Source organism: Sebastes umbrosus, chromosome 12 (assembly GCF_015220745.1).
Source record: "Sebastes umbrosus isolate fSebUmb1 chromosome 12, fSebUmb1.pri, whole genome shotgun sequence".
NCBI lineage: Eukaryota > Metazoa > Chordata > Actinopteri > Perciformes > Sebastidae > Sebastes > Sebastes umbrosus.
In genome coordinates, this window is record NC_051280.1 from 31,278,770 (window position 1) to 31,302,858 (window position 24,089).

At 39.8% G+C, this 24,089-nt stretch overlaps 1 pseudogene; it reads left to right on the forward strand.

The window, feature by feature from the left end:
* The first annotated feature begins 9,764 nt into the window (after positions 1–9,764).
* On the forward strand, positions 9,765–20,791 carry LOC119499279 (annotated as a pseudogene).
* The last annotated feature ends 3,298 nt before the right edge of the window (positions 20,792–24,089 follow it).

Consider the following 24,089-nt stretch of genomic DNA (forward strand, 5'->3'; position numbering starts at 1 on the left):
GATTTTCTTAAACACATTAACGGAAATTCCTTTCAACGCCACTAATTGTGATTTTTAGGCTGTAGGCTCAGTTTAAGCCTAGATTGCAGAAACAGGCATCATATCAACTAGAAAACCTAATGAATCCATTGGTACCAACCATGTCATACTAGCTTTCGCTAAATTTGGCAAGGAAAAACTGGCATGGCCATTTTCAAGTGGGTCCCTTGACCTCTGACCTCCAGATCAGTGAATGTATATGGGTTCTATGGGTACCCACGAGTCTCCCCTTTAAAGACATGCCCACTTTATGATAATCACATGGAGTTTTGGGGCAAGTCATAGTCAAGTCAGCACACTGATACACTGACAGCTGTTGTTGCCTGTTGGGCTGCAGTTTGCCATGTTATGATTTGAGCATATTGTTTTATGCTAAATGCAGTACCTGTGAGGGTTTCTGACAATATCTGTCATTGTTTTGTGTTGTTAATTGATATCAGATAATAAATATATATATACATTTGCATAAAGCAGCATATTTGTCTACTCCCATGTTAATAAGAGTATTAAATACTTGACAAATCTCCCTTTAAGGTACATTTTGAACAGATAAAAAAAAACGTATTTAATCAATTGACAGAAATACTATATACAAACATTAAATTGGCAATGACAAAATCCAATTTTACTATTTATTCACTTATTATTTATACAGTAAACATGTTAGTTTGTGGTATATAGGGTGCACGAGGGAGTGACTTCTGACACAGCTGCAGCCGCTAGCTTTGTATTTCAAACTATTCCTTTAACCACTGGTGTAGTGATCTGTGTACAGGACTATATTAACTGCGGAAGGGGGTGTTAAAACTGTATGGCAGACGACACTCAATCGACTATCTGGATTTCACCGCTACATGTGAAATCCATGTTGTAACAGGGCGGCTGGATTCTTGTGTCATGTCGTGTTAGAATCAAATGTCTTCAGATGACACACACACACACACACACACACACACACACACAAGCCTAGCTGACGTCCTCAGGATAACATCACCACTCACTGTCGCTGTCACACATGAAATAATCTTTTTTTCTACGATTATGATGCTCCCTCACAGCTGCCTGACAGCAAATTAGTATTTCCTGGCTGGAAGCTCTCAAGATATTCTGTTCTCTGTGGAAAGACGTGCCCTATAAAGTTTATGAAAGTGCCTTTGTGTTTTCTGTTCCACCATCTACGCATCACTCTGGACGTGACTCTACTCAGAATGAAAATGGTCAATTTTTAGCTCTAATTTACAGCTGTGACCGTATAATTTTTGTATTTTCTGTCATTAATTAATACTTTCAAAAAAGAGGTCATCGCAAAGTGCTTTCCAGAGCAGCAGATGCATGACCTGCATGCACATAAAAACAGGTTTGAACCAACACACCATGAAGGATATATAGTCAATGCTCCCAGTCAACCATTAAAATTCAACTCGCCTTGTCACCCATTTACAGAAAAACCAATAGAAACTCTGATAAAGAGGAACATGCTGTGAGAAACCAGTGATGACAGTAATGTGCACAGCTTGACATCAGCAGATAAACACAATCAGCGATACAACAAATGACTGAAAATTAGTTTATTCTCAAGGGAGGCATATTGAGTATTAATGGACCAGATTAGTTCTGTCTGTGCAACGTAGCCTCATACAAGGGTTCGTATGATATCTTACGGAATGCTCATTCGTAAGATATAGCCATAAAGTAGTGGACATACTACCAACGTCAGGAGCGCGTGGCGGCTGCGTGGCGTGTTGTTTTTTATTTCGGCGTCCATGTTAACAGGTTAGAGCAGCCACACTGCCCGCATGAGACGCGCGTCTATTTTATAGGATAGAGGGCTCGCCTATTTTCTCAGCTGCAACAGACAGGGAAGGTGATCTATTGACAGTATATTAACTTCATACCAGCAAGACTTTACTACAGTTTTGATGTCTATCTGTAGAATATGTTACGGAGATGAAAAAAAGTAAAGACTTATTTTAAATCAACACTTCCTGCTTTCATTTCAAAATAAAAGCCCTCAGAGCATTTTGAGAGCTTCATGAATTGATAAAGTTTGGGGTTTGGGGTTTAAATCAACACTTCCTGCTTTCATTTCGAAATAAAAGCCCTCAAGCGTTTTTTCTTTGTATAGAATTCCTTCATTTGTTAACACGAGGCTTTTATTCTGAAATATGTGCCGGACAGTGTTCTAGAACATAGAGTGACTTGGAGAGCTCAATGAATGAATATAGTACGGAGTTTTAATTGTGGATTATTACTATTATTTACTAATTACCACACACGTTTCTGAACCTTTCTCTGTCTAAAATAAATATAAATTATATTTATCATGAAGTTAAATGGCCATTAAAAGGCAAACTCTATGCAGAAAGAAAGGGCTGACAGCAGCAGCAGAAACACAGCCGTCACGCAGCCACCACGCGACGCAGCCGCCACACTCTCCTGACGCGCTCCTTACTTAAGTAAGGTCAAATAAGTCAACGGTGACTTTTGCTTTCACACGGGACATGAACAGCGGTCTCCTGGGTGAAAGTTCTGTGTTTGTTTGACCCACCCATCTACCCATCCATCCCTCCTGAAAGCTGCTGCTGGCTGCCGCCTGCTGCTGTCAGCACCCTCTACCCAGCATCCACCTGTAGGCTCCCAGTCTAGCTTCCTTCTAGGGGCGGGGGAGTTAGAAAATGTGGCTCCCAGCTGAGCTGAGCCTGATGTTTCCCTGTTGGGAACCTGAACACCAAACCATAAATGCTGTACATAAATAATCTATTCCAGTGAGTTGACTGACTGAACTGCAAATGGAAACCGTCTTTGTGATGGTCTGCTACTACAGAAACTGACCCTGTGAAAGCTTTTGACACTTTGTTCTGTGTGGGGAACCCCAAGAACCAAGCTGACGGATGAAGGAAGGACAACCACTGCCGTCATTGCGGCCTCAGCTAATGCATGAGCTAAACCTAACTAAGTGGTTTTATTTCAAAAAGACTGGAGCTAAAATTGCATCATGTGTTGCTGGACATTCGTAGGAAAACACACAAAAATACGTTGTTGAAAGTCGTGCTGAGCGTCATGAAAAAAAGGGAAATTCGTGTCTATGTTCACGAATCAAATATATTACATTTCATAACTGTGGTATGAACTGACATGAGACTGTGTTGTCATTAAACACATTTATTTTCCAACAGTGACTTGTTTTGGAAGTCACTGTCAAACGATGTCGTCCTGCCGAAAAGTTCTGTATCAATAAAGTTATTACTAACTTCCTCCACCGCTGCCAAGAGGAGAATTAGTCTCTGGAACAATACTGAAGCACATGCTACACTTTGTCACCATGACAACAGGGATGCTGGGATTGAATTCAGTTGGCTCAGAGAGAGAGAGAGAGAGAGAGAGAGAGGAGAGAGAGAGAGAGAGAGAGACAGCCTCAACAATTCCCTTTTAGTATTTAAATCTAAAAAAAGAGGCATATCTTCTGCATAGAGATGGTGAGTGTGAGTGCATGCGTTCAAGGCTGATACCTCCTCTGGCAGCTCCAGTCACGTTCCAGTTTGGTGCCCATGAGGAATTCTTGACATTCTGCATCCTGTCATCAATAATGAAGATGTTCCTCTCGCTATAGGGGTCTAAACAGAGAGAATATCATGCACGGATGGGTAATGCTCCACAAGAGAATGGTTCATTGTGTGTCCCCAGCATGTAAAACCTGACGCCACCATGGTTATCTGTCATGACAGTTATCGTATCCACACTGAACCTACAGTGAACTGTTTACATGTCTCAAAGGGATGTAAACAAGCTGAGAGCATGTCAGTGGCTTCTAAAGTTTACAGGTCACTGACCTTAACCAGCATATTCTTGGAACGAGACACTAATTCTGCAATTAACGGGCACAGTGCTGATCCTATACAGTAGCTGTCTGCTTTGTGTGGTCTGCTGATGAGCTGATTAAAGAGCCATGCTGGGAGGCCACGGAGCCAAATGTTGGACCTCGTTGAGGTCAGGTCCAATTCTGTGGACTGGTTCAGATGAGACAGAAGTTTCTCTCTGACCAGAGGGAGTTTCTGGCCGGGACTAATATGCAGGGATACAGGATGTAACAGGGTGATGGTTACATTGATTTCTTTTAACCATAACTGTAGTTATTTTAAGCCCGAACTAACACTAAGTTTGAAAATGAAAAAAATCTGGAGGTGTGGAGTTAGAGAGGAGTGAGTTTACCAGACCTGTAGCCCGCTCCACATCTAAGATATACTTGTGATAGTGTTTTGAAGTGGGGGCTTATCCATAGTAGGTGTATTACCTACAGTAGATGACGGTCGACACGCCCTTAGCTTGGAGAAACAGACAGGAATAACCGACACCGGATCAAAGCAATACAGTGATGTGGACCACCATCTACTGTAGGTAATACACCTACTATGGAAAAATACCTCATTCAACCCCACTTCAAAACAAAAACTCAAACTATCCCTTTAAGTCTAGCAACTCAAGGCTACATTAGCCAACTACTATATACTGTATATACGTATATATATTTCTTTATTTTGTTGTCGGTCTTTAAACTATGTCAACACACTCCCGGAGCACTTTCTCTGAGCGTTTAACATTGACTCATATGGGTTTACATTGTAGTTACATTAACTAAAGCGTGCCTTGTGTTGTATTTAACACCCTGTGAATGAGACCATGTCGGCTTTTTCCTGTTCTTTCCCATGAGTCTGTGGAAAACATCTGACTTGAATGCCATATAAGGTTTAATAAGACTCTTCATGTACAGTTTAACTGCATTAGATACAATGGATTATAAGACACCTTTTATCTAATGGTGTCACTAAAGGCATCCATGCTCCTCCATTTTCCCTGTAATCTGGTTTGTCTGTTAAAATCCGAAGGAGATGAAAGTGGTAAAACAAATGGTGAAAATGAGGTGATAACTGCTCGTCGGTGTCTCTAGATAGAACATGGTGGGCATGGTAATTGTGGTCTGTATTAAAGTAAAGTAAAATGGGGGGAGGGGAAGTGAATTGAAAAGAGTTAGAAAGTAACTTTCTCAAAACAGTTTTCCTCGAGTATTTCTGTTAGTGGTTGAAATATATGTTGGACTTTTAAAGTAGTTTTAGAAAACTTTGCTAAACTATGAAGGAATCATTTTTATCAGATCTGGCTTAAACATTACACTGGGTTACTACGTTATTAACAGTGGCATGTCTGATGGGTTTATTGAAAACAAAAGGCTGTTTTACTGCCACAGTCGGTTTAGCCTGTCTGATACAACAAAGAGTGAGCGCCTGCAGCCACAATTAAAAGGAAATCCAATCCATCGGTGGGATTCTGGAGAGCAGCTCACAGCAGATGAGTGATGCACAGCAAGTGAAGAGAGTCAGTGCCTGCTTAGTTTCAGTGAACCAAGTCTGTAAGATTTCAGTTCAGGCAGACGAGCACAACATCACACATCTGGTTGTTGCTCCTGAGTCCTGCACACAGTGTCGAGCAGAATAAGTAGAAACTATGGAGAGTAGCTGTAACGTTCTCCTCCAGTCTTACCAACCATCCTTCAGACTTAAAGCTTAGCAGAGAGCTGCTGTCCTGGCTCAGATTTTCCCTTACAAAGAAGAAGTTTATTCAAGTATGCTATTAGTATACTTCTTTTAAAACGTATGTATGCATAATATGCATTCAGATTACTTTTTATGTACTTATCAGATTATACTTCAGTATACTTGACTTATACCAACAAGTATACAGAAAAGTCTAAGTATACTTGGCAAGCATACAGAGAAGTCAAGTATACTTGGCTTATACTGAAAAGTATACGGAAAAGTCCCAGTATACTTTGCTTATACCGAACAAGTGCACAGAAAAGTCTAAATGTACTCGGCAGGTTTACAGAAAAGCCCAAGGATTCCTGGCTTATACTGAAAAGTATACAGAAAAGTCCAAATATACTTAGCTTATACTGAAAAGTATACAGAAAAGTCTAAGTGTATTTGGCAAGTATACAGAAAAATCCAAGTATACTTGCCTTATACCGACAAATATACATATAAGTGTACTTGGCAAGTTTACAGAAAAGTCCAAGTATACTTGGCTTATACTGAAAAGTATACAGAGAAGTCTAAGTGTCATTGGCAAGTATACAGAAAAAGTCTAAGTATAATTGGCTTGGCACTATACGTTTACTTAAAGAACCTGCAGTAAAAAACTACTAATTCTAGTAGTTTACTGAGAGTATTCTTTAAAGTGTACTTTCATAAACTAAAAAGTGGGCTACAAGTATATAATTAACAGTATACCTATAAGTTCACTTGTAGTATAGTTTCATATTGTAGTTGCAGTACAAATACAACTTGGATGCAAACTAGTTGTGTACTCATTACATTTAAAGTACACTTTTATAAACTAAAAAGTGGGCCAATTTAGTCCCAAGATGTATTGAAGTAGTATACTTAAAAGTATACTACTCATACATTGATATTATTATGCTTATTACATAAATTATACTTGACCTATACTTAATTTTACATCATGAAATAAACTTGAATTAAAATTCTTTTTTGTAAGGGTTTTGACAGACAGATGATACAGTCTTTTTAGTGGTCTAAATATTCCTCAGTTCTCACTGCCAACTCTTGTTGGGCGGTATCAAACGCAGACGTCCGTGACAAAGCATCAGTGTTTGACGCCCTATGAATGAGAACGGGCTGGATCAGCACAGTGCTTCAGGGTGAATGGAGAGAGAGAGTGCGGTGGGCGGGGGGGCGTTATGTTCTCTTGTTATTATGGAGAGAGTCGTTGTTGGTTTCAGGACTGACCCATTGTCTTTCAAAACGACAGTGAAACTCATTCAGGTCGTTGGCCGTGTACAAGTCGTTGGTGAAGTGGGTGAAGATGATCTGAGACCCTTTCAGACAGGAGTAGAGTCGTTTGCTGCTGTTGGAGTTTTCTCCGAGTACAGTCGTTTAGTTTCTCTCATCGCCGTGCTAAACCTGTACTTTGTCTCTTTAAACATGTCCTTTCCAACCTTTGCTGTCTGAGCTTAGCTGTGAACTAGGGTATTATGTCTATATTGAAATGAAAAAAGATATACATTATTGGATTTCTATCCAACTTCTGTTCACGTTTGCTTAAAACTGAAGAGAATATGACAGATCACATTTTATTGTTTTATTTTAAAGTTTTATTTCATCCATTTTTATTTGCTTTAAAGTAGGGCTGTCAAAGTTAATGTGATAATAACGCATTAACGTAAATTACTAATTTCTTTAACGCAAATTGCGATTTTTATGGCTCAGTTTTAAAGCTATGTCATACAACTTATCAGGAAGGAGGATAAATAACACGCCATACTTGCGCCAAATTTTGGTGAGGAAAAATTGTCATTGCCATTTTCAAAGGGGTCCCTTGACCTCTGACCTCAAGATATGTGAATGAAAATGGGTTCTATTTCATCAGTGCCAATGCTGTTCGTGAGATAAAAGCATCTTTTTTATTTATCTTCTGTAAAATGAAGATCCTTGTTTCAATGATCTTATAATTTTATTATATTACTATTATTTATTACAATTTATATTTCTTTATATTAAATTATGCCTTGAAAAGACATATTCTACTTAATAATTTGTTAGTAACTTTAATATAATAACAGTAATATGAACATTACTCAAATTAATGGAATCAAAACTAGACTTTAAAATAAAAAAAATACATCAGATACCAAAATAAATGTCAATTCATGATGATTTGCTGGCACAACCAACAACCCAATACAACATTCAATTCATCACTTAAGATTATAAGTATAAGCGAAGCAACAGCGAGATTTAATGAGCTTCACTTTTAACACGATGCAGGATCTCCTGCAGTCTCCAGTCCTGCCTTCCTGTTATGACATTCTTGACTGAAAATAGGAACCTGGCGCGTTTGTTTGGCTCTGCAGGGGCAACACGAAACACTGAACAGACCGCTCGCTGCCCAGAAGCTCCGGAAACTCCACTTTGAATGATTTGAACCAAACTCCTCTCCATGCAGGGACACCACAGGCACCAGTTTAAGGTTGATAACAGTGGAGCGATGTGAGCTGCTAGAGCAGGATGTGACGATCAAAGACTCTCATCCACTTTCAAGCTCATGCCTCATTGTTTTTTTGAGCATGGATTTTTGGAGACTCAATTTAAAGGTCCCATAATTGAGATATCCATGTCTTTTATATTATAAAGCAGGCTTAAGTGCTATATGAATACTGTTAAAACTATCAAAACGCTCAATATACAGAGAAATACACACAGCCCGTATTCAGAAATTGTGCGTTTGAAACAAGCCGTTAGGATTTCTGTCCATTTGTGATGTCACAAATATACAATATTTAGATCATCACATGGTTTTAAACATAAACATTCTAAATGTGTCCCAGTTTATTTCCTGTTGCAGTGTATGCAAATAATATCAGCTGACAGGAAATAAACATGGACCCAAACTGTTGCCTAGCAACGCAGTTCATTGCAATTTTGTTGAAATGCACTAAAACGAAGCGTTTCAGACAGAGGGTAAATACAGGTATATTCAGACAGACAGTATGAGGAAAATAAAGAGTTGTTTGAACATTACAGCATGTAAACATGTTCTAGTAGAAACATAAAATGCAAGCATAAACCTGGAAATGAGCACGATATGGGTTATAAAGTTTATAAAACAGAATACATTGTTATAGATTATATTTGTGTCCCCTGAGAAAGACCCATTGTTACATTCTAGACCTCAATATCCCCACGCACTAATTTGTGTAGCAAAACCTATGTTTTTTTTTCCCTCTTCTCTCAGATTTATCTTGTGATCTGACCTCTAGGCTGGGAACCACCGGACTACTCCCTAACTGTATATAAAATAGTTAAAACATGATGCACACTGATGCATCAGGATTATAGTTTATTATAGTCTAATAATCAGTCACAGGAGCCCAACTGTCTGCAGAATAAATACTTTCACTTGTGATAGTTCAAGTGCATTTGTTCTTTTACTTAAGTAGGATTTTGAATGCAGATGTTTTAGTTGTAATGCAGTATTTTTACACAGTGCTTGAAGTGGAAAAAAAAAGTGCTAGTTCTCTCTTATTCACATGTTGTTGTGTGTATCGGCCGGTATCAGCAATCTCTTGTGACTTATTCCTATGTATTCATTATTTCTTTTAGCATGTTGTACTGTGTCAGTCATAATCAGCTGTGGTTTTAGTGCTATATTATTATACTTGTGCTATGCATCTTCTGTTGTAGGCCTTAATACTCCAATAATATTCACACTGGAACATTCTAGGGTTAAGCTGGTGTGTTTAGTGTTAATACTTAAAGTGCTTTCCTGTGTTATCTGTAGCCTATAGTTCGGTATCATTGAGGTTTTAGCAGCAGGATAGAGACATATTCTGAATTTCTAGAGTGAATAAAAGATACAAGGAGATATTGGGTTAGGGGTCTCCCCCACCAAAATGGAGGATTTTTTTAATTAGAACTATGACATTTTACATCATTTTGGACCATTATTATTACTAGTTAAATGATTATTTTATTATTTACACATATCACAGCCTTCGTCTGAACATTTAATTATTCTTGTACATGTTTGTCCTAAAAGAGCAGATTCAGAAAACTTTAAAATAATGTTTCATTAATTATATTTGTTCACAAATTTAAAAAAAGTTATGACCAACAGTTCACAGATTATTTTACAAAACTAAAATGGACGTTATGTATCTCCCTGAGAACCTGATATGGAGAGGGCAGAGGAGAGTATCAGGAGCTTGTGAGAAGTGCCGGTACACAAGAAAAAGTCAAGATACGCCAAGGAGTAAAATGTGACTAACACAAGGTCTGCCCCCGCTCTGCTTCGGTCCAGTCAAAAACCTCCTCCTGCTGGACATCCTGATAACTCCTCCCTCGTCTTCCTGCTCTAAAACACAGCCAGCTCCACTCTGAGAGCTCAGTTTCTGTTTGGAAATGGCGCTGCAAGGAGTTCAGCTTTACTGGGAAACCTTCTCTTGTTCCATCTGTCTGGATCTACTGAAGGATCCGGTGACTACTTCCTGTGGACACAGCTACTGCATGAACTGTATTAAAACCCACTGGAATGGAGAGGAATGGAAGAAGATCTACAGCTGCCCTCAGTGTAGGCAGACCTTCACACCGAGGCCTGTCTTGATGAAAAACACCATGTTAGCAGATTTAGTGGAGGAACTGAAGAAGACTGGACTCCAAGCTGCTCCTGCTGATCACTGCTATGCTGGACCTGAAGATGTGGCCTGTGATGTCTGCACTGGGAGGAAACTGAAAGCCTTCAAGTCCTGTCTGGTGTGTCTGGCCTCTTACTGTGAGCAACACCTCCAGCAGCATTATGATGTGGCTCCATTAAAGAAACACAAGCTGGTGGAGCCCTCCAAGAAGCTCCAGGAGAAAGAAGAAAGGACCGAGAGGCAGAGAGAGCTCGAGGTGAGTTGTCTTAACATCCAGCAGAGGATCCAGGACAGAGAGAAAGATGTGAAGCTGCTCCAACAGGAGGTGAAGGCTGTCAATCGCTCTGCTGATAAAGCAGTGGAGGACAGTGAGAAGATCTTCACCGAGCTGATCCGTCTCATGGAGAGAAGAAGCTGTGATATGAAGCAGCAGGTCAGATCCCAGCAGAAAAGTGAAGTGAGTCGAGTCACAGAGCTTCAGGAGAAGCTGGAGCAGGAGATCACTGAGCTGAAGAGGAGAGACGCTGAGCTGAAGCTGCTGTCACACACAGAGGATCACAATCAGTTTCTACTCAGCTACTCCTCACTGTCACCACTCAGCGAGTCTGCACACTCATCCAGCATATATATCCGTCCCCTGCGCTACTTTGAGGACGTGACGGCGGCTGTGTCAGAGGTCAGAGATAAACTACAGGACGTTCTGAGAGAGAAATGGACAAACATCTCACAGACAGGTGACTGAAGTGGATGTTTTACTGTCACATTCAGAGCCCAAGACCAGAGCTGGATTCTTAAAATATTCACGAGAAATCTCACTGGATCCAACACAGCACACACAGTGGTGTTATTATCTGAGGGGGAACAGAAGAGCAACATCAGTGAGGACGCCAACAGCCTTATCCTAGTCACCAAGAACAGATTCACTGATTGTCCTCAGGTCCTGAGTAGAGAGAGTCTGACTGGACGTTGTTACTGGGAGGTGAAGTGGGGAGGGACAGGAGTTAATGTAGCGGTCGCATACAAGAGTATCAGGAGAGCAGGGAATGTCGAATGAATGTCTGTTTGATTCAATGACAAATCTTGTGCGTTAGAATGTAAACAAAATAGGTTATACATTTTGGTACAACATTATCAATACTCCCCTCTCAGGTCCTCTGTCCTCCAGAGTAGGAGTGTATCTGGATCACAGTGCAGGTATTCTGTCCTTCTACAGCGTCTCTGAAAACCATGACTCTCCTCCACAGAGTCCAGACCACATTCACTGAGCCTCTCCATGCTGGACTTTGGCTTCCTTATTACGGAGACACTGCTGGGTTCTGTTAAAATGAACTAGACAGAAGTCATTTAAGGGTTAAATTCTGTGTTTTAACTCTTAAACTCATTTTGTCTCCATGTTTGTTGCTTAGAGCTGATTGTTGTGTCGTTTCTTCACTGCTCAGAAATCAGCTGACAATCAAAACATTATGGTGATTCTTGGACATCTTCTCATGAGTTGTTCTGTAAATGTGTGAGTGTCTTCAAGTGGCGCTCCTTCCTGTGTCTGTTTCACTGCTTATTTACTGTTTATTTACCTGAACTGACTTTGCATTTTTAGGTTGTTCCACTGTATGGATCTTAAGAGAGAAAGCACCAGACCTTACTTTACTGTATGTTGTTCTCAACCACTTTGTCACTGTAATTATCCTGATCATAATCAATAAGGAGATCATTCATTATTCTCTTTCACATCGCTGAGATTCTGGTCAAACCAACTGATTGTGTTGATGAAGTGAATCTGTATATGATTATTGATGGGATGTGTGAACAAGCTGAAGGTTTACATGATGAATAAACAAACAAGAACAAAGTGTTTCCTCCTGTCTTCATTCCAGGGTATAATACAAAACTGATGGAGAAAATGTAAAACTAATATGAGAGTATACACAAAAAACTACAAAGCACTTTCCTTTTAAACAATTAAAATGCCTTTAAAATGCCTTTATTGTAATGGCATAATCATGTTAGACCCAAAAGCAAACTTCAACTTTGGCATCAGGCCTTTGTCAGGGAGTCAATATAATATAATATGAGAGTATAACTGAGACAGTTTTCCTCCTGAAACACCACAAACTACAGTGTTCATGTTTAGAGCAGTCATTCTCAGTCCTTAAAACTTTCCTCACTTAAACACCTTTGTCACAGAGAAATGAGCAGAGTTTTTAACCATTGTGTTGCATAAATAGACCGATTTTCTAGGATGGCATCATTTAAAATAAAAAAAAAGCTGAAATGATTGCCTTTATTAGTGGTTGTTTGGGTCATGATACTCACTGACTGGAGGTTTAAGTTCTGTTTTCCCTTCTTTATTTCAACTTAAAATCACCCATGTTTTACAAAAGTGCTTTTGGACTTCCTGCTTCCACCTCCTGAAGTTCAGGTCGACCACGGTGTGTTTGAAGATTTCATTTCAAGCTGATACTTTATCATGAACTGATTTATTTACAAATATCAGTAAATCTGTTCTAATTTTAAAGGTATGAAGAAACTAATAAGTTTGAGTGCTGTCTGTTGATTAGTTGTGAAAAAATAAAAGGATAATATTAGTTTAATTAAAGGGACTGTTTGTAACATCTTACACGTATAAATCAATCCGGGTTGGTGTCCCATGCGCGCTCGCGTGTGGGCTACGCTGTTCAGACTCCAACACAAACTACACGGAAGCACCAAAGTTATATCTACTGAAGCCCATCTTGCAAAACACTGTTGGTGGAGGACGCGGGGGAGACCGTAGCTTTGGTCTCCAGGGCCGGAGTCTCTGCTGTACTCTGCTCCTCTGCTCCTCTGCCTGCCTTCACTCAGCTCGCTCCACCTCACGTGCACTACACACAGACATATTAACACCTGGCAAAGTACTCAAAACCGCTTCTGTGGAAGTTCCCGCTACAGAGGGTGTCTCCAGGACCACATTTTGTCATGATGACACACACACAGACTCACAAGGTGAAAACAATATGCTGTCAGGGCTGGTAATTAAATGCATAACTGTTGTGAACTGAGTGTCCTAGCTTTAAGTCCAGCTATTCTTACTGCATGTTGTAAATGACAGATAACACACCTTGCTCTTGAAAAAGACTCTTTGTGGAATGCAGTAAAGCCTGAAAATCATTCCCTTTTTCCAGCTCTCAAACACAGCGAACTCCACCCTATCAAATTATTTGCTCGTTCCCTCCCTTCACAGATCTGCAGGTATTAGGATACGTGTAAACAACATGTTGTGAAATGTTGAGCTGATAAACCTCATTCACTGCAGCAACTGAACAAGAGCAGAACGAGCAGAGATTTGTTGTCCGTCAGAGCACAGAGTTTGTTTCTCTTCATCGAAAGTAAGACTATTTGACAGTCATTGTCACAGAGAGGTGAAATGGCGGCAGCAAGAAATCAGAGGGATCAAGCAAAATTCTGCTGTTCGATCTGTCTGGATCTACTGAAGGAGCCGGTGACTATTCCTGTGGACACAACTACTGCATGAACTGTATTAAAACCCACTGGGATGAAGAGGATGACAATGAGATCTACAGCTGCCCTCAGTGTAGGCAGACCTTCACACCGAGGCCGGCTCTGGTGAAAAACACCATGTTAGCAGATTTAGTGGAGGAACTGAAGAAGACTGGACTCCAAGCTGCTCCTGCTGATCACTGCTATGCTGGACCTGAAGATGTGGCCTGTGATGTCTGCGCTGGGAGGAAACTGAAAGCCTTCAAGTCCTGTCTGGTGTGTCTGGCCTCTTACTGTGAGAAACACCTCCAGCTTCATTATGATGTTGCTCAATTAAAGAAACACAAGCTGGTGGAGCCCTCCAAGAAGCTCCAGGAGAACATCTGCTCTCGTCACGATGAGGTGATGAAGATGTTCTGTCGTACTGATCAGCAGTGTATCTGTTTATCTCTGCTCTTTGGATGACATAAAGGCCACGACACCGTCTCAGCTGCAGCAGAAAGGACCGAGAGGCAGAGAGAGCTGGAGGTGAGTCGACTCAGCATCCAGCAGAGGATCCAGGACAGAGAGAAAGATGTGAAGCTGCTCCAACAGGAGGTGGAGGCTTTCAATTGCTCTGCTGATAAAGCAGTGGAGGACAGTGAGAAGATCTTCACCGAGCTGATCCGTCTCATGGAGAAAAGAAGCTGTGATGTGAAGCAGCAGGTCAGATCCCAGCAGAAAAGTGAAGTGAGTCGAGTCAAAGAGCTTCAGGAGAAGCTGGAGCAGGAGATCACTGAGCTGAAGAGGAGAGACGCTGAGCTGAAGCTGCTGTCACACACAGAGGATCACAATCAATTTCTATATAGCTACCCCTCACTGTCACCTCTCAGTGAATCTACACACTCATCCAGCATCAATATCCGTCCTCTGAGCTACTTTGAGGACGTGACGGCGGCTGTGTCAGAAGTCAGAGATAAACTACAGGATGTTCTGAGAGAGAAATGGACAAACGTCTCACAGACAGTGACTGAAGTGGATGTTTTACTGCCACAACCAGAGCCCAAGACCAGAGCTGGATTCTTACAATATTCACGAGAAATCACACTGGATCCAAACACAGCACACAACACAGCTGTTATTATCTGAGGGGAACAGAAAAGCAACATTAAAAAGTCAACATCAGTCTTATCCTAGTCACCCAGACAGATTCACTAATTGGTGTCAGGTCTTGAGTAGAGAGAGTCTGACTGGACGTTGTTACTGGGAGGTGAGTGGAAAGAAGGAGGAGTTTGTGTATCAGTCGCATACAAGAGTATCAGCAGAGCAGGGAGCTCAAATGAATGTAGATTTGGACACAATAACAAATCTTGGGCGTTAAATTGGTTACAAAAAATATTGTAATTTTTTGTACAACAAAGTCAAAAGTCCCGTCTCAGGTCCTCCGTCCTCCAGAATAGGAGTGTACCTGGATCACAGTGCAGGTATTCTGTCCTTCTACAGCGTCTCTGAAACCATGACTCTCCTCCACAGAGTCCAGACCACATTTACTGAGCCTCTCTATGCTGGACTTTGGTTTATTACATTTATGGCACTGCTGAGTTCTTTAATGACATTATATAGACATACATAATTTAAGGGTTAAATGCTGTGTTCTAACTCTTAAACTCATTTTGTCTCCATGTTTGTTGCTGAGAGCTGATTGTTGTGTAATGTCTTCACTGCTCAGAGATCAGCTGTCAATCAAACATTATAGTTGTACTTTGACATCTTCTCATGAGTTGTTCTGTAAATGTGTGAGTGTCTTCAGTGGCGCTCCTTCCTGTGTCTGTTTCACTGCTCATGATGATCTTTGTTCACCTGAACTGATATTTCTCTGCATGAAAATGTAAACTTCTCTGTGCTCTAAATGTTTAAATATTTATAATAATGCAAATTTTTTTTGTTGTCACTCTTCCACTGCACGGGTCTTAAGAGAGAAAGCACCAGACCTCCTTTATTGTAGATATTTTGTTCTCACCACTTTGTAAATTCGTAAAGAAATCTATTATTACATTTACATTCTTTTGTTTGGCAGATCTGAGTTATTAACTTTAATTATCTTGATCATAATCAAAAGGGTAATTCATTATTCTGAGATTCTGGTCAAACAAACTGATTTTGTGGATAAATTGAATCAGTACATGAAATAATTGAACAAGAGTCATTTAACAGACTTTACTGATGGGGTGTGTGAACAATCTGAAGGTTTACATGATGAATAAACAAACATGAACAAAGTATTTTCTCCTTGTCTTCATTCCATGGTATCGTACAAACCTGGGAAACTAATATCAGAGAATAACTGAGACAGTTTTCTTCCTGAAACACACACAAACTACAGTGTTCATGTTTAGAGTCAGTCAGTCTCAGTCCTGTAAACTTTCCTCACTAAAACAGCTTTGTCACGGAGAAATTAGTAGAGTTTTTAACCATTGTGTTGCATAGAAACGTAGCATTATGTCTGTGTGAGTGTGATACATAGTGTAAAAACTGTGCAGCTCTCCTTTACTTTAATATGTGTGTATGTGTATGCAGTTGCTGTTGAGTTTATATTCGCTCCATGTTGTCTTCTTTGGTGATGTTTTATTCTGCTGTTGATTCTATAAGATGTGGTAGGTTATTTAATTTATGTGGCTTAATAATGCCTTTTGCACCCGCTGCTGTGTCCATAGATTCCTTATTTATTGTTTGTCCCTTTTCCTTAATTGTCTGAGTTTCATTAATTCTGTTGACAGACAACAGAAGAGTGATTTCCACACTGTTACTTTATTCTACAGTACTTAACCTCAACCATACAATGCCAGGTCTCCATGTCACTATATTCACTAATCATACATGAGCAGGAGAACATGCATAACCTGCACCAACTCGTTACGGATGAGAGTTCTCTCGTGGATGTCGGTCAGTAGGCTGGTGACACTGTGTGCACAACTCTCAGTACATCAACTCACACGTATATATAATGTTGTAGGAGAGAGGGCTGCTCCGATACCTTACCTTTTACAGCCTTTCTAGGACGGCATCATTAAAAATTTAAAAGGTGAAATTATTGTCTTTATTAGTGGTTGTTTGGCTGACTGGAGGTTTTGCTTTAGTTTGCTCTTATTTATTTCGGCTTGAAATCACCCATGTTTTACAAAAGTGTTGTTTTCTTTTGGACTCATTCTACTTCATGCTTCCACCTACTGAAGTTCAGGTCAACCACGGTGTGTTTGAAGATTTTATTTCAGGTGATACTTTAATGTGGACAAATTTATTTCCAACTATCAGTAAATCTTTACTAATTTAAAGGGTATGATGAAACTGATAAGTTTGAGTGTGCTGTCTGTTGATTAGTTGTGAAAAAATACAAAGATAATATTAGTTAAATTAAAAAGTAAATCAATGCTACAGATTCATCATTTCATATCAATCAACAAAAGAGCAGCAGAAGCAGCTGATCTGGTTCATTCTGGATTAGAGTCTGCTGTTTGCTGCTGAGCAGGTAGTGTACAGTTGCTTCTCTTGAACAGCCTGTTAACGTCCCTCTCCAGGATGGAGAGAGTCGTCGTCGGTGTTCAGGACTGTCCCATTGTCTTTTAAAACATCAGTAGAACTCATTCAGGTCGTTGGCCATGCAGACGTCGTTAGTGGAGTGGGGTGGGGGGGGGGCTTTAGGTTTGCATTTGGTGATCTATCTGTGACCCTTTCAGACAGAAGCAGAGTCGTTAGTGGAGTGTGGGGGCTTTAGGTTTGCATTTGGTATCTATCTGTGACCCTTTCAGACAGAAGCAGAGTCGTTCACTGAGAACTGCTGTTGGAGTTTCTCAGTGTACAGTCGTTTAGTATCTCTCACCGCCGTGCTAAACCTGTGCTTTGACTCTTGAAACCTGTCCATGTCCCACTCCTGAATGATTTGTCCCTTTCCAACCGTAGCTAACTGAGCTTGTGAACCAAGGTCTAAATATACCAAAAATACACATTTTTTAATATTTTTTTTGCTCAAAACCAAAGAGAATGTGACAGCCACACTTCACAAGAAAATCTTGCATATTTCTCGAATTATTTTGTTGATTTCTTTTCAGATTTATATCAATCTTTTATATTTAATTTGATTTCTTGTGTCTAAAAGATATGGTTTCAAAAGAATCTGCCTTTAATGAGCCATATGCCTCATTGTGTGGAAGTGACTGGGATCATAAGTGTGAGGCAACATCAGACTTGGCTTAAACATTACTTTCCTAACTTCGTAAAACAAAATGTGACCAATAAATACATAGATATGAACTAAGTGAATTGTTATTTATTCTTAAAATAATAAATCATACACCAACAACTTTGTAAAAATTTTTCAAAATTAACAGGAAAAAAAATTAGAATTTAAGTGTAAACCTTTTTAATGCAGCAACAAATTGGCCAAAACTTAAACAGGAATTTAATGAAATAACATAATAATAAAATTACAGTACATAATGTATATAGTATATTAACATAAAATTGAATTGAATAGATCGGCCCATTGTCGCCGATATCCGATCCAGCTATTTAAGTCAATATCGGCCCGATATCCGATCTGGTATCGGTGCATCCCTAATTATAACCTCTCCTATGAGGACATATTTTATATGTTTACAACTGTATTTCTCTATATTGTCGTTAATTATCTACAATTCTACAATTTGATTCTTAAAATCAAATTCTTTACCTTTTCAGATTTTATTGTTTAATTTTACCTTTCTATTTCATTCATTTTTATTATTATTATTTTCTTTGTCTAATGCAAGTCAAGCTCAGAATATGCCTTAAAAACTCCCAAAAGTTCAGAAACAATATCGAGGCCATGTCCTCAGATAGCCCTGATTTAATACTTGGTATAAAATAATTTTTGTCATTAATTTCTATATTATATTAAGCATTAGTTTCTATCAGTGGCAATGCTGTTCCTGAGATAACAGCCAATGGGGAAGCTCAATCTCCACCGACCAACGGTATAACTCCATTACTCACACAGGGCCCATCCCCGCTCTGCTGTGGTCCAATCAAAAACCTCCTCCTGCTGGACAGCGTGATAACTCCTCCCTCTTCTTCCTGCTTTAAACCACAGCCAGCTCCACTCTAAGAGCACAGTTTCTGTTTGGATATGGCGCTGCAAGGAGTTCAGCTTTACTGGGAAACCTTCTCTTGTTCGATCTGTCTGGATCTACTGAAGAATCCGGTGACTACTTCCTGTGGACACAGCTACTGCGTGAAGTGTATAAAAAGCTTCTGGGATGGAGAGGATGAGAAGAAGATCTACAGCTGCCCTCAGTGTAGGCAGACCTTCACACCGAGGCCTGTCCTGATGAAAAACACCATGTTAGCAGATTTAATGGAGCAACTGAAGAAGACTGGACTCCAAGCTGCTCCTGCTGATCGCTGCTATGCTGGACCTGAAGATGTGGCCTGTGATGTCTGCACTGGGAGGAAACTGAAAGCCTTCAAGTCCTGTCTGGTGTGTCTGGCCTCTTACTGCGAGAAACACCTCCAGCCTCATTATGAATCACCTGCCTTTGAAAAACACAAGCTGATGGAGCCCCCCAAGAAGCTCCAGGAGAAAGAAGAAAGGACTGAGTGGCAGAGAGAGCTGGAGGTGAGTCGACTCAACATCCAGCAGAGGATCCAGGACAGAGAGAAAGATGTGAAGCTGCTCCAACAGGAGGTGAAGGCTGTCAATCGCTCTGCTGATAAAGCAGTGGAGGACAGTGAGAAGATCTTCACCGAGCTGATCCGTCTCATGGAGAAAAGAAGCTGTGATATGAAGCAGCAGGTCAGATCCCAGCAGAAAAGTGAAGTGAGTCGAGTCAAAGAGCTTCAGGAGAAGCTGGAGCAGGAGATCACTAAGATGAAAAGGAGGGACGCTGAGCTGAAGCTGCTGTCACACACAGAGGATCACGACCAGTTTCTACCCAACTACCCCTCACACTCATCCAGCATCAATATCCGTCCTCTGAGCTACTTTGAGGACGTGACGGCGGCTGTGTCAGAAGTCAGAGATAAACTACAGGACGTTCTGAGAGAGAAATGGACAAACGTCTCACAGAAAGTGACTGAAGTGGATGTTTTACTGTCACAACCAGAGCCCAAGACCAGAGCTGAATTCTTACAATATTCACGTGAAATCACACTGGATCCAAACACAGCAAACACACGGCTGTTTATTATCTGAGGGGAACAGAAAAAGCAATATTAATGACAGAACAACAGTCTTATTCTAGTCACCCAGACAGATTCACTGATTGTTGGCAGGTCCTGAGTAGAGAGAGTCTGACTGGACGTTGTTACTGGGAGGTGAAGAGGGGAGGGGAAGGAGTTGATGTGGTGGTTGTATACAAGAGTATCAGGAGAGCAGGAGGCTGGGATGAATGTGGGTTTGGGTGGAATGACAAATCTTGGGCATTAAGATGTGACAAAAATAGTTATATATTTTTGCACAACAAAGTCCAAACTCCTGTCTCAGGTCCTCGGTCCTCCAGAATAGGAGTGTATCTGGATCACAGTGCAGGTATTCTGTCCTTCTACAGCGTCTCTGGAACCATGACCCTCCTCCACAGAGTCCAGACCACATTCACTGAGCCTCTCTATGCTGGAATTCGGCTTCCTTATTGTTACGGAGACACTGCTGAGTTCTGTAAACAGAAATAGACAGAAGTCATTTAAGGGTACTCTGACACCTTCTCATGAGTTGTTCTGTAAATGTGTGAGTGTCTTCAGGTGGTGCTCCTTCCTGTGCCTGTTTCACTGTTCATGATGATGATGATGTTTGTTTACCTGAACTGACTTTGCATTTTTAGGTTGTTCCACTGTATGGATCTTAAGAGAGAAAGCACCAGACCTTACTTTACTGTATGTTGTTCTCACCACTTTGTCACTGTAGTTATCCTGATCATAATCACTAAGGGGATCATTCATTATTCTCTTTACATTGCTGAGATTCTGGTCAAACCAACTGATTGTGTTAATGAAGTGAATCTGTACATGATTACTGATGCGATGTGTGAAGAAACTGAAAGTTTACATGATGAATAAACAAACAAGAACAAAGTATTTTCCTCCTGTCTTCATTCCAGGGTATCATACAAATCTGATGGAGAAATCTGTAAAACTAATATGAGAGTATACACAAAAAACTTCAAGGAACTTTCTTTTTAAACAATTAAAATGCTTTTATTGTAATGGCACAGTCATGTTAGACCCAAAAGCAAACTTTTTTGGGAATCAAGCCTTTGTCAGGGAGTCAATATAATATAAGACTGAGACAGTTTTCCTCAGTCCTTAAAACTTTCCTCACCAAAACAGCTTTGTCACCGAGAACTGAGCAGAGTTTTTAACCACTGTGTTGCATAGATAGACAGACTTACTAGGATGGCATCATTTAAAATTTAAAAAAAGCTAAAATTGTTTCCTTTATTAGTGGTTGTTTGGTTCATGATACTCGCTGACTGGAGGTTTAACTTCTGTTTGCCCTCCTTTATTTCAACTTAAAATCACCCATGTTTTACAAAAGTTCTTTTGGACTTCATGCTTCCACCTGCTGAAGTTCAGGTCGACCACGGTGTGTTTGAAGATTTCATTTCAAGCTGATACTTTATAATGAACCGATTTATTTCCAACTATCAGTAAATCTTTTCTAATTTTAAGGGTACAAAGAAACTAATAAGTTTGAGTGCTGTCTGTTGATTAGTTTTGAAAAAATAAAAGGACTAGTTAAATTAAAAAGTAAATCAATGCTACAGATTCATCAATTCATATGAATCAACAAAAGAACAGCAGAAGCAGTTGATCTGGTTCATTCTGGATTAGAGTCTGCAGTTTGATGCTGAGCAGGTAGTGTAAAGTGGCTTCTCTTGAACAGCCTGTTAACATCCCTTTCCAGGACGGAGAGAGTCGTCGTTGGTGTTCAGGACTGCTCTATTGTCTTTTAAAACGACGGTAGAACTCTTTCAGGTCGTTGGCCATGCAGACGTCGTTAGTGGAGTGGGGGGGGGCTTTAGGTTTGCATTTGGTATCTATCTGAGACCCTTTCAGACAGAAGCAGAGTCATTTATTGTTAACTGCTATTAGAGTTTCTCAGAGTACAGTCATTTCTCTCACTGCCTTGATTAATTTGCATTTTAACCCTTAAAACGTGTCCATGTCCCCACTCCTGCATTACTCTTTGCTTTTCCAACCTTAGCTGTCTGTGCTTAGCTGTGAACCAGAGTTTATAAAATATACAAATATTTAAATACAAATAGACCATTCATTATTGAATTTCTATCCTATTTCTTTTCACTTTTACTCCAAACTGAAGAGAACGTGACAAACACTTCACAAAAAAGTATTTGTATTGCTCCAATTATTTAATTTTTTTGAGATTTTATTGTTATATTTTACCTTTTTATTTCATTCATTTTTATAAAATGTTATGTTTTGTCTAACACGAGTCAACTTTAAAGATATGGAATCAAAAAGTATCAGAATATGCCTTAAAAATGTGAGGCATTTCATTTGTATAGAATTTAATATCCTATGTTGTCTAAAACATAAGGAGAACATTTCAGAAACAATATCAATGCCATGTCCTCAGTTTCCACAGTGATAGTTAAAGCCTGGATTTTATTGTTGGTATAAAATATTTTTGTCATTAATATCTATGGTATTTCTAAGCATCAGTTTCCATCAGTTGCAATGCTGTTCCTGAGATAAAAGCACTTCTGACATTTTGTAGTATATGCTGTAAAATGAACATTGTTATTTCAATAGTCTAAATAATGATGATCACATAACCAACCCACCTTTGTAGTTGTGCAATTGGCTGATATGGAATGTATATTTTTGGAATGTATATTTTTTTTTTACCACTTTTAATTTTTTTCTGCTTCATACCCCATTTGAAACCCTATTTAAATGTGGATTTGCCCAAACAAATTCAGTGCATATCGTCAGGTCCTGAGTAGAGAGAGTATGACTGGACGTTGTTACTGGAAGGTGAGAGAATAACTGAGACAGTTTTCCTCCTGAAACACCACAAAGTCCAGTGTTTATGTTTAGAGTCAGTCAGTCTGGTCAAGTTTGGGTGTGAGGAGTCCTGACACACATGAGACAACAGATATTGTGTAGATGATTCTCTACATTTGGTTATAAATATTTCAATGGTGTTTAATCAGAATTCATGACGTCAGAGAAAATTTAACCAACAGCCTCAAATCTCACATTCCCAAATACTATTTACAACCTGAGAGCTGATGTTAGAATAATATTTGTAAAGTGGAAACTCCTCTCTACCATCTTTCCCATGTGACCTGAATGCAGCCTCAGTGTTACAGGGTGTGACTCCTGTGAACAAACTGACATAGTGTGATATTACATCTATTTAAATGTCTCTTTACTGATGTTGTTTGAAGCTGCCAAAGGCTCTGAAGTTTTGACATGTCTTCCTGCAGTGAACATCACAGCAGGTTAATAACAAGAGAAATGTGAAACCTGATGCACAACACAAGAGGGCGCCCTCATCCTGCTAACCAGGGATGTAGTGGAGGTTAAAGCACCTCTACTCAGTCTGTCTGCATGTTTTAAACCATGTTTTTAAGCCCATCAGAAACTTTATAATGTCTCATACATCATGGTCAGGGGTGTCGGACTTCTGTTAGTCTAAGTGAATTCTGAAACTTTATAATGTCTCTTACATTTCTGCCAATAGATCCCCCTAATTGTTACTCACTGATCCTTTATCACACTGTTTGTTTTCATGCAGTTTGCATTTGTTTATTTAGGATATACTTATTATAAGACCAGTAATCTCCCATTAGAGTCAAATGATCTGATGCATTCATGTCCCGTGGGATTCAGGACAACTAACATATCGGATTTATGTGTTTAAATGCATCTGACGTTAAAATACACCTTTTACTCAAAATTATATTCTAGATTAAATCTGTTTTCTACACAAACATTTGAAAGACTTTATCACATAAGTAAAAACTTTTTGGGGATTTAAGTCCTTCTACAGCAGTGATTCACTCTTCTTTTTTTCATTTGCTGTATCAACGTCATCAAACAGTATTTCAGGAAAAACAGAAGAGCTAATTCTGAAAACTGACGAGCTGTCTCCAAACCCAGAGGTACCAAGAAGAGTTTACCTCCTAAAAGCTTATGGCTCCGGTGTTTTTAACTGAAAATGATCTCTATATTGTAAACTAAACACACACGTATCTCTCTCTAACCGCTCCTCTTCCTGGAATGAAGCAAAGCTTGATAACCCCTCCCCCCTTTTCCTGCTCTCAAACACAGCAGCTCCACTTGGTCTATTTATTTCCTTGTTCCCTCCCCTTCAGATCTACAGTTTGAAGGA